The sequence below is a fragment of the Grammomys surdaster genome, unplaced genomic scaffold, assembly GCF_004785775.1.
Source record: "Grammomys surdaster isolate TR1022 unplaced genomic scaffold, NIH_TR_1.0 126063, whole genome shotgun sequence".
Classification (NCBI taxonomy): Eukaryota; Metazoa; Chordata; class Mammalia; order Rodentia; family Muridae; genus Grammomys; species Grammomys surdaster.
The window spans coordinates 3,741,216-3,751,753 of NW_021620873.1; the positions used below are offsets into that span (position 1 = coordinate 3,741,216).

General features: G+C 45.8%; 1 long non-coding RNA gene across 1 annotated transcript; it reads left to right on the forward strand.

Moving 5' to 3' along the window:
* The first annotated feature begins 327 nt into the window (after positions 1 to 327).
* LOC114610920 lies at positions 328 to 5,964 on the forward strand. Its single transcript, XR_003709751.1, has 3 exons — positions 328 to 431; positions 1,252 to 1,320; positions 5,717 to 5,964. It is a non-coding gene; the product is annotated as an uncharacterized LOC114610920 (long non-coding RNA).
* Positions 5,965 to 10,538: the final 4,574 nt, after the last annotated feature.

Genomic DNA, 10,538 nt, shown 5'->3' on the forward strand with positions numbered 1-10,538 from the left:
TTTGGAGGCATCAGAAAGCAAGTTAGATTTTAATCTGTTTCTGACCCCCATGTATGCCTTTACTTAAAGGAGAGCTCTGCTTGGTCAGCAGGACCTGAACACTCTCAAGGAGAGCTACTTGAAGACATTCCTGAATATAACATGTCTGCATTTCTGTATTAAGTCAACCCCCCATCTTTCTGCTCTCCGTTAATATTGGCCTTAATAGATACTGCTAACTTCTCTCTGTTCCTACTTTATGCTGGCCAGACTTTTTACCACTGTGACAGAGCATTTGACCCCAACGGCTTTTGAGAGGAGTTGTTTGTTTTAGGTCATAGTTCATAGGTTTCAGGCCGGCTGTAGCAGGACGGACACAGTGGGGCAGAGCAGCCCACATCACAGCAGCCAGGAAGCAGAGAAGCTGAGAATAAAGGAAGGATGGAGGTGAGGTAAGCCTTTGAGGGCTCATTCTCAGTGACATAGTTCCTTTCCCATCCCTCAATGATCGTCTCAGATTTTGATTCCACCAAGGTAGTAATCTACCCATTGGATCAAAGAACACAGGATCCAGTCACTTCCGAGAGTCCATCATCTGGCAGCCAGGCTTGTCACATGTACCTGGGAAGGATGTTTTTATTTATTCAAGCTGTAGCACTTGCACAATGAGTGGATTGAGAAACACTTGCAAAAGTGAGGAAGGCCAGTCAGCTGGTGCCTCGGTCTTTAAGAAAAACCTTTTGTGAAGACAAGGGACGTACTAGGGTGGGGGAGCCTAGAGAGACCTACCTAGGTCATAGTAGTGACATTTCCTGTTTGAGTGACTTTGAGCAAATGACCCAGCCACTCCCTAGCCTCTACCTTTAGTAGAACACGGACACCAAACTAGATGCTTAGGTTGGAACCCTTCTAGGGTGAAGTATTCACTGATCTTCCAACAACCTCTTGGCTGTCGGCTATTAAAGGTCACAAGTAAATTCAGCTCAGTCCGCTCAGCCCTAGGATCTGAGACACTGCAGTGGTATTGAAACTGCCGGTCTTTGGCAACCCTTCGTGACTTGTCCTATCTGTAGGACACACTGAGATCTGAAACTGAGAGAATGCTTGCCTGGGTGGGGGCACCGTTCTGAGCCCTTTCCGTGAGTATCACATGTGGCATGCACACCATACTCCTGACCTTTTAAGACTATACAGCTCCTAGAGGTTTAGTGTGTTTTCAGAGCTGTACAATCCTCCTGACTCAAGGAAATATTATCACTCTCATTTTATCAGGGAAGACTCGGAGACTTTGAGGGGACAAGGAATTAGCAAAAGATGAGGCAGCAGTGGTTCCTGCAGAAGGTAAGAGGCTGGAAAAAGACTCCGGAGCCTCTGCATGGTTTCACCTGTTTTTCTAGAGCCTTTGGACTTTACCTTACACGTCTTCAGAGCCAGGAGGAGGGGGAAGTCTTTGTCCAGTGTCAGGCCATGTCTGATGCTAAGCTCATAGTCCAACTGGACTTTGTCCTGGCAGGTTTCCAACATTCTCCCCAGAGCTTCTTGGGTATAGTCCAGCAGATCAACCTTGTGTTGCTTGGTGGAGGGACATGGCTGAGCCGAGTGAGTGCCTGTTGATCAGTGCTGAGGAGGTTGTACTCATATTTATCTCCTCGGCTCCCCTTTTCATCCTTAGATCATGTTCTTATTCTTAAGACTTCTTTTCTCTGCCCAAATCCAGTAAAGTTAGCAAAGAATATTGTCGTTTAAAGTGAAATGAACCAATTACACTGCACTGGGTTGTCTACTGAGAAAAATTCTGTGACTTGAACTAAATGTTTTCAAATGTGGCTTTAAAAACAACAACAAAACCCCCAAACCTCCAAATATTTGACATTGCTTCTCCTTGTGTGGAAAACTGTCTGTTCTGCTATTAAGAAAAATCCCAATGGCCAGCTAACTGGAGTCCCAGATCCTGTTCTGTTGGCATAGGAGAGTAACCAGTGTGGTATAGACAGAGGGGGTTCATTTGATCTTTCTACAGAAGCCCTGCCATGTGTTCAGCCCCTACCAATTAGCAGACACCATCAGGCCAGGCATTGGCCTTTAATCCAGACACTCAGGAGGCAAACAGAGTTTGAAGCCAGCCTGGTCTATATAGTAAGTTCCAGGCCAGCCTGCCAGGGCTACCTCAAAAATAGATAGATGATAGATAGATAGATAGATAGATAGATAGATAGATAGATAGATAGGCAAGCAAATAAGTGCAGTCCTTGGCTCGAGGCATAAAGCAGGACGAGAGGCAGAGAGGCTGGAGCTGGGACCTGGAGTTGCCAGGAGGGATAGGACACTTGGTAGAGATCCCGGTGATTGAGCATGAGTTATGGAAAGATGCATGTCGAACAAAAGGAATGAGATATTTAAAGACTCATTTGCAGTCACAGACTTCAAGGCCAGCCAAGTGGCTTGACACAGAAACCACACTGTGGCCAAGTGTGTTACATTAAGTATAGGCGAGCCTTAAAGTAGGGGTGATTCGTCACCATGGAAGGGCCTGATGGAATCTGGAGAGGCTTGTGGGGGAGTTCAGAGGGTGTGACAGTGTGCTCTATAAGCACCGTGATACCTGTGGCCAGTCCCCACTCGAGCAATACATGAGCTGGTTTTGTTTGGGATGCAGAGCAACACTTTCTGTTTCAGTAAACAAAAGTTTATTTGAATTTTCTTTAAGAAAAATATATAATTGACACATCAGACTCATTTTTATAATTTAGGGGAAAGATAAAGGCTTCTTTTTAGTATTAATTATAGAATACTTTAACCCAAATACAGGGAACATGATACTAATCAATATATAAGATCCAGGCATGGTGGCTGGATGATCATTATGCCAGAATGTGGGAGGCAGAGGCAGGAGAATAATGAGCTCAGGGGTAGCTTGGGCTACATAGTGAGCCCCTGTCACCTGTGTTTTGATTTGGAAAATTGTGATGGGGGGGCATGTGAAAGCAAGATTAGTAGGTCTCTTCCAGGTAGGAGTGTCAGGTAAAGACTAGTTCACATGAGCTTAGAAGAGACTTTGAAAACAGCAAACGTATTAACACTTGCTAAATTAGACAGAGGGCCGACAGATGTTCCTTAAATCAGCATTTTAACACATGTGAGCTTAAAAATGTCTATGACAAGAGGCTGGAGAGGGGGAAGGGCAGAACATTTTTGTTGGAGAAATGATGAAACTTAAGGGAGAAAGCATTTAAAGTGAGGGCTGACCTCAGGCTCAGCCAGGATCCTCAGACATGCTGACTGACTGTCTCTCTTATTAGCATGGTACTGTTACTTCATCTTCACCATCTTGGAGACTCACAGGCAGGCTCAGAGTCCCCTACTGGGAGCAAAATGGCAATCTCAGACTCTTACGTTCCCACTTTGAGAGATCCCTTCCTTGCATGTCACTCACAAACAAATCCCGGCATTTGCTTGCATTGCACTAGGGAAGCATAGTCAGAGTCCAGGCTTAGGTTGGGGAGTGAAGTTTTAGCTACAGTTCTTTAGGAGATGAGTCAGTGAGCTCTGTGAGTTAGTGAGCTCTGTGCCTTGGGGCCTGGATTTCTCCATATCCTCAAGCTAGGTAGGTGAGAGGTGGTGTCGATTAGAGTGGCCAGTCAAGGGTCAGTGTCCACTGAGTCCCACGGGAGGGCTGTCAGCAGAGCACTGAGGGACTCAAAGGGTAGTCTCTACTCGGACTTACTCATTAACCTCGTTTGTGGCTTTTCCTCTATTTGGCTTCTCCTCAGCGTGAAGACATTATTGAGGTGTGCCAAAGCAGTGTCCTTGCTCCCCAGGAGCCCCCTGCAGTGAAATATGTCTACACAGGTCACATCTTAGAACATATGCTTCCTGTACATGCAGAATTCAGCCACATAGATTCTCGAAACTGGGGCAACGTCTAGGTTTACCAGAAGCACTTAACTCAGTCTCTGCTCAGTCTGTGTCCAGGTGAGACGCTGCTCAGGAGGTCAAAGGTCAGGGGCTGGACAAGTGAGGTGGAGTCCTTTGCATACATGAAGTCACTCCTCCACCGTGGGGACAGATAAAGCTTGTAGAGGCACATGATCTCAAGCCAACTAGACCAAAGGCCACAGACCTACAGAAGGACAGTTAAGGAGTCCTAAAGGCTCCCAGGAACTGTCCAGCCAGGGTTTAGCCTGATGTAGTTAGTGCTTACCATTCTGTGTGAGATTCAGTAATTCGGTGAAGAATGTGTTGTCTGTAATGTGCACTGTTGCCAGGTGTGTGACTTGGAGTAAGTTTGCAACCACTCTGTGCTAGGGATTTCGACTGAACAAGGATGATAATTAAAGTTCTCAAATCACAGACTTGTGAGGGATTCCTGCAGAAATCAGGGTTAGGACATAGAGAACCATTTAGAATAGGGGTTCACTGAGACCAAGTGTTCCCTGGGCAGCAGCCTGTAACATGCCCTTGTTGCAGGTGGATAAAGCTTAATTATCTTGCCAGGTTTTCACTGCTGGGAAGACAGGTTGATCCATGGCAGTTCACATCCGTCACCTCTATCTTCCATGTATACCAATTTTCATTCATTTGTACACATGAACACACATATAAACACCACCAGGATGCAGCTGCTCCAAAGTCTTTTAGGACTCTGGAGAGATATGCTAGGGTCTGGAAATCTTTTGGGACTGTATGAGACATGGGCTGAGAGAGAGCAGAGATCACAGAAAGCTGTACACCATGCACCCCATGGTGGAGACACAACCCTGCAGAGAGGGACAGAGGTCCAGTTCTCACATATGTTCAGGCTCCAGCTCAGAGATGTTTCTTCCCTGTAGGAGGACTGAGTTGGCTCCTATTATGACATGGCATAAACTGAGGTACTCCTTCCCTACTCTACAGCACTCAGTAGAACATGAAAGTTGCCATTTTGTGTCTTGAAGGTGTCTGAGGTCTCCCCATGTGTTGGTTAGTTTTATATCAACTTGACACAAGTGAGAGTCGTTTGGGAAGAAGGGACTTTAGTTGAGAAAATGCTCCCTCCAGATGGATATGTGAACAAACCTGTGATGATTGTTCTCAATTGGTGATTGATGTGGGCGGGCTCAGCTTACTGTAGGCAGTGCCGTGTAGAGGGTCAAACGTTCCTGTGCACACAGAGAAGCACTGGAGAAGTCAGAGAAAGATAACATGCATCTCCAAAAGAAGATGTTCTCTGTTCTCCCGGAGTGCTGGGGAAGAAGGAGGTTTACAACCTGGTGATCCTCTGCTCTCTGTAGAGCCGGGCTTCCTGTACATCCCCCAGAATTTATGTTTTATTTATCCCAAAACCTTTCCACCTAAATCCTGAGCATTGCTTCTAGGTCATAAAATGCATCCTTACAAGAGATGTCACTTGTGCTTTACAGCAGCCTAGGTGACTTCCTGACAGACACAGGCATTATGTTCACCTCAGTCATCATTCTCCCTAGACTCTAAATCTTGGGCACTATCTCTGAGTCGACAGTACCCATCTTTGTGAAAGAAGCCAGATTTACTTTTTGTAAAGAATCACAGTGTAAACATGTCTTGCTCTCTGTTATGCTAACAGGACTGAATTAATTGTTATCAGAAAACTTCCTCCCCCCAAAATTGTGCTGTGCTTAAATATGGCTAAAAGTAATTATCTTCTGTCAGACTCCTGAAGATCAAACCAGTGATAGCTAACTAAATCAAGCTGAACTGAGTTGTATTCTTACCTCACCAGGACTGTTTCCCTGCTGGCCAGGAAGCCCACAGGAGCCCATATCACTCCTGGGGTGGTGGTTCTGGGTACTCTAAGAAAGGAAGCTGAGCAAGCTATGGACATCAAATCAGTAAGCAGCACCCTCCATGGCCTCTGCATCAGCTCCTGCCTGTAAGCTCCTGCTCCGAGTTCTTGTCTTGATTTCCTTTGATGATGGACTGTGATACAGAAGCATGAAGTATAAGCAAAATAAACTCTCTCTTCCCCAAGCTGCTTTTGGTCATGGTATTTTGTCACAGCAATAAAACCCTAACTGAGATACCCTACCAGGGGTCAACTGAGCTGCAGATACTCCTGAAGACGTCAGCTTGGCCGTCTCTTACCCAGTTCAGTCCTGAAGTCATGTGCCTGGAGATAGTGGCAATTGTACTGGTGGAGGACCCAGGCCAAACAGGGATCTCATCCCAGATACCAATCACAAGAATCGCCTGTTGCCTGTAATCTGATCAACCTGCTATAAATTGAGGTTACTTTAAAATCCTCATTAGGTTTCATCAATTCCTCCAGGGAACTCAGGGAAATACCTGTACCTATCACTTCATCATGACATGCCCAAGGAAGGTGAGTGGGATGCAGTACAGGATTCGCACACCCTCTCTGAGGTGTACCAGTCTCTAGAAGGTGCTACAGATCCATCTTTCCCTGAGAGCCCTAGCCTTTTGGATTTCTGTAGAAGCTTTATTGTGTAGCATGGTTGATTCTATTCTTAGCTACTGATGATCAGTTCAGACTCCAGTTTGTCTCCCCTCCCAGGAGGCTGCACAGTGCAGCTGGAAGCCCCAGCCTCTAATCTTGTCTTCGTTTTCCAGTAAACACTCCCATCTTGGAGCCACCAGGGCCTTGGATCCTGGCCACATAAGGGCATTCCTAGCACGTTGAACATTATAAAAGGCTTAGGAAAGTTTTTGTTTTTCACCTAGAAATGGGTTATAATGAATATTTTCATATTTTACAACTTTATGCAGCTCTTAGATTGCTCTCTTTTTTTAGTGTCTATTACCTGTTTATCTTACTTCTGTTCCCTATGACACCCTCCTAGCCTTCCCATCCCACAAGTGAGGCAACTCTCATATTGTTGTACAGAGACAAGTTAAGGGAGGAAGGATCTGTTTAAATTGTATTCTCAGAGGTGTTAGGCCACCAGGATGGAGCAGAACAGCCCACGTTATGTAGACAGTGAAGAAAGGAGAAGGGCAGCACTGTGCTGGCTTCCTTGTGCCCCCTTTTATTTTGTCTGGGTGCCCATCTATGGGATGGTGTTACCCACACTTAGGTGGGTTCAGTTAACCCCCTCTGAAGAAGACCCCCTCTCTCATACAGCTGTGCTTTGATGATTTCTCCTAGGTAAATCTAAATCCAGGCAAGTTGACAATGGAGAATAATCATTACACCTGTGAAATGCATTTAAGAAGGCCCACATGAGGGGGATGAGAGATAGATAGATAGATAGATAGATAGATAGATAGATAGATAGATATAGAGATGGAGATGGAGATGAGAGAGAAACATACATACACACACAGAGACAAAGACAGAGTGAGGCTGCCCTAAGGCTCCACACTACAAACAAGAGGCTTAATTCTTTTTGCTACTTATATTATCAGTGTTCTGGATTCTGTTTCTTTTTTTAAAAAAATTATATTTATTTATTTTTATTTTCTGTATATGAGCATTTAGCTTGCCTGTATGTCTATAAACCATGTGTGTGCCTGATGTTTACTAAGTCCAGAAGAAGATGCTGAATCCCCTGGTACTGGAGTTACAGATGGTTGTGAGCCACCATGTGGATGCTGTGAATCAATTTAAGGTCCTCAGCAAGAGTAACTGCTCTACTTAACTGCTGAGTGATCTCTCCAGCCCCAAGGATTCTGGGTCTTTAGAGGTTCATAATAGATTAACAAAGTGTTCTGGGTTCACAGGTTTTCGCAATGTGTATTTTAAGTGAATTTGGGGTGAAAGGCTACTTATTGTGTGATGTTCCTCTGACCACACAGCCAGCAGCATGGCCATGGGTAGGTTTGGCTGTGGTTGGTTAAATACCCAGTGGCTGGGAGTCAGGAGATCCACAGGGCCTGGGCAGAAGTTGGTTTTCTTCCTTTTAAAACAAAGATGTGTGTCTTTGTGGCTCCTTTACATATGGAAGGTACAAGTTGTTGACTCAGGTGGTCCCAGAAGGAGGATGTCACATTCTTGGAATATCAGCTGATACCCAGAAGTGACATACTGTTCATCCTCAGTGGCACCATTGATGGTCCACATGTGATTTACTCATCCACTGCTAAGAAATGGTAGGCCTTGGTGGCTGCTGATCTAGATTGTAAGAAGGTTGCTCATAGCTTTGGGTTCTTCTGGGAGCAGAGACCCAACCATCTTCTCCTCTCTGGATTCAGTGTGATCGACAATGGCCATGGAGGGGTATTGGTCAGGTGTGAAGGGCAGGAGGATACGGGCTTTCCTGGTGAAGACTCAGAAAATGGAGGACCACTGATTTTTTGCCCAAGAGGCAAGCCCTCCTTGGGGGTGACCTCTTTGCCTGATGTGTCCCAATTAATAGCATGGACATCTGCAGCACAGGCCTAGAGTGCTTGTAGGTCAGATAGGTTATTTCTTACCGTCCAGTCTTGTTCTCAGGGACCGTCAGGCAAGCACAAGGTTAGACAAGACCCGGATGTAGAGGACAGTATGCGATTCTCTTGGGTGCTGTGGTATTTAGGCTGATCTGACCCACCTCACTGAGGAACCGCTGACAAGGCCATGTTATATAAGAACACTTTGCAAACCACAATGTTCCCCCCCCCCAAAAAAAAGCAAGGCCTAGTTTGGTTAAAACAATGACAACAGCAACAACAATGACAACAAACCCAACCCATTAGAGCAGTCAGTACTCCAGCAAGCAATGCAATGGGGCTCCATATTCTTTGCTGTCTCCATGTGAATCATTCTTTTCTCACTAGTCAGGTGCTGGGACATAACTAGGAAGCTCTGCACAGGGATGTATCTGGGGTAGGAGCAAGCAGGAGTCGGGGCAGGGCAGCCAGTGAAGCTGCTGGAACTGAAAAGTCCAGCATCTCCACCATAGCGTCTGCTTCCTTGGAACTCAATGCAGGGATTGCGGTTTCTTCCAGATGGTGGCTGCTGCTGCTGCTGCTAGCGCAATTCACTGGAGAGGAAGCAAAGGTGTGGATGTGGGAAGACTGGGGCACTAAAACTGGTCCGATTTTGAGTGATGGCTCAGCGGTTAATAGCACTGGCTGCTTTCCCAGAGAACCCAGATTCAATTTCCAGCACTCACATGGCGGTTCATGACCAGATGTTGCTTCAGTTTTAAGTGATCCGATGCCCTCTTCTGGCCTCTGCGGGCACCAGATATGCATGTGATGCACAGACATACGTGCAGGTGAAACATCCATACACCTAAAATAAAAAATAAATCTGAGAGAGAAAAAGAGGGGGGAGGGAGTTCAACTCTCCACAGTACAGTGATGGTAAGGGACATTCTTAGTGGCAAAATGTTAATTGACCCCCCAGCCTCCGTCTTTCCTCATTCTGCCTGTTTAATCGGACTTTTCTGAGCCTCTACCAGGTCCAGACACTGTGATAGCTGGTGCCTGGAAAATGTTCTTTATAAAAGTGTTCCCAGTAGCTATGGCTCATGTAATGGGGAATTCCAGGAAAAGTTCTGGGTTTCAGCCTGTGTAGAAAGAACATTGATCTTGCAGACTTTGTCTTTCTTCCTTTGGCTTTACTTCTAGCTACCTTCCACTTCCTGGTGGCATCACAGTGACCACAAGCTCCAGGCTCATGGCCTACCAAAGTTCAGAAATTCTCACTCAAGGTTTCAAGTAGCAATACGTCTCATTGGGTTAGCTCAGTCACGTGCTCATCCCTGCACCAAGCATATTAAGCTATTAGAAGTTGGATTTGCCAGGTCGAGTCATATCTTGACTCCTGTGCGGGAGGACAGGATCAGCTCCAAGTCACATGGACTGGATGGAGGGGTTCCCTCTCTAGAACTCAGAGGCTTTTGCTATGAGCAGGCTGAATGACTATGGATGCCAGCAGGCCCCTCAAGGGTGTTGATAGATAGTGAAATAGCAAAAGGAATGATTTTCAACCTCTAGGCAGATCTCTAGGGAAAAATGTGTCAAAGCACTTTTTTAAAAAAAATGTACTTTCAAATTATGATCACCAAGGTCCTCACAATTCCACTAGAAAAATTAATCCAGTAAGCTAACAGTCCCCCACAGTTTTTCACACTGGGACAGAGCTGGGGTTCAACGAAACTCTGCCTAGAGGTTTTGGTCTCTGGAGACACTAAGTAAATAGTAAGCAAGTCAGCAGGCAGTTCCAGGGCGGTGCCAGCAGGTGTCGACAAAGAGCTGAGCTGAGATTCCGTAGAGCTCGCATGCCCAGCGGACTTGCTGCAGAGGTTCCCTAGAGCAGCAGCAAACAAATATTTACTTAGATAAGAAGGATGAGGTCTGAAGAACGTTCAGTGCAGAAGGAACAGCTTTGCCCGAGGGCAATGCGATTTCGGAAACAAACAACACCATCTACACTGAAGGCAGGGAAATGTTCTCATCCTCTTCTGCCCGGAGGCATCTCCAGTGACACCTGTTTCTTCTCCTTGTAGGGTATTTTCTGACTGTGAATGCCTATTCTCTCTTAATAGCTATTTTTCCTGTTATTTTTTCCCTTCAATTTTTTATCTCCTTTCGTTACTTTTTGAGTCCCAAAGAGCAACTGAAGGGCTCTTCTAGTGCCATCCCATACAGCTTCTGCC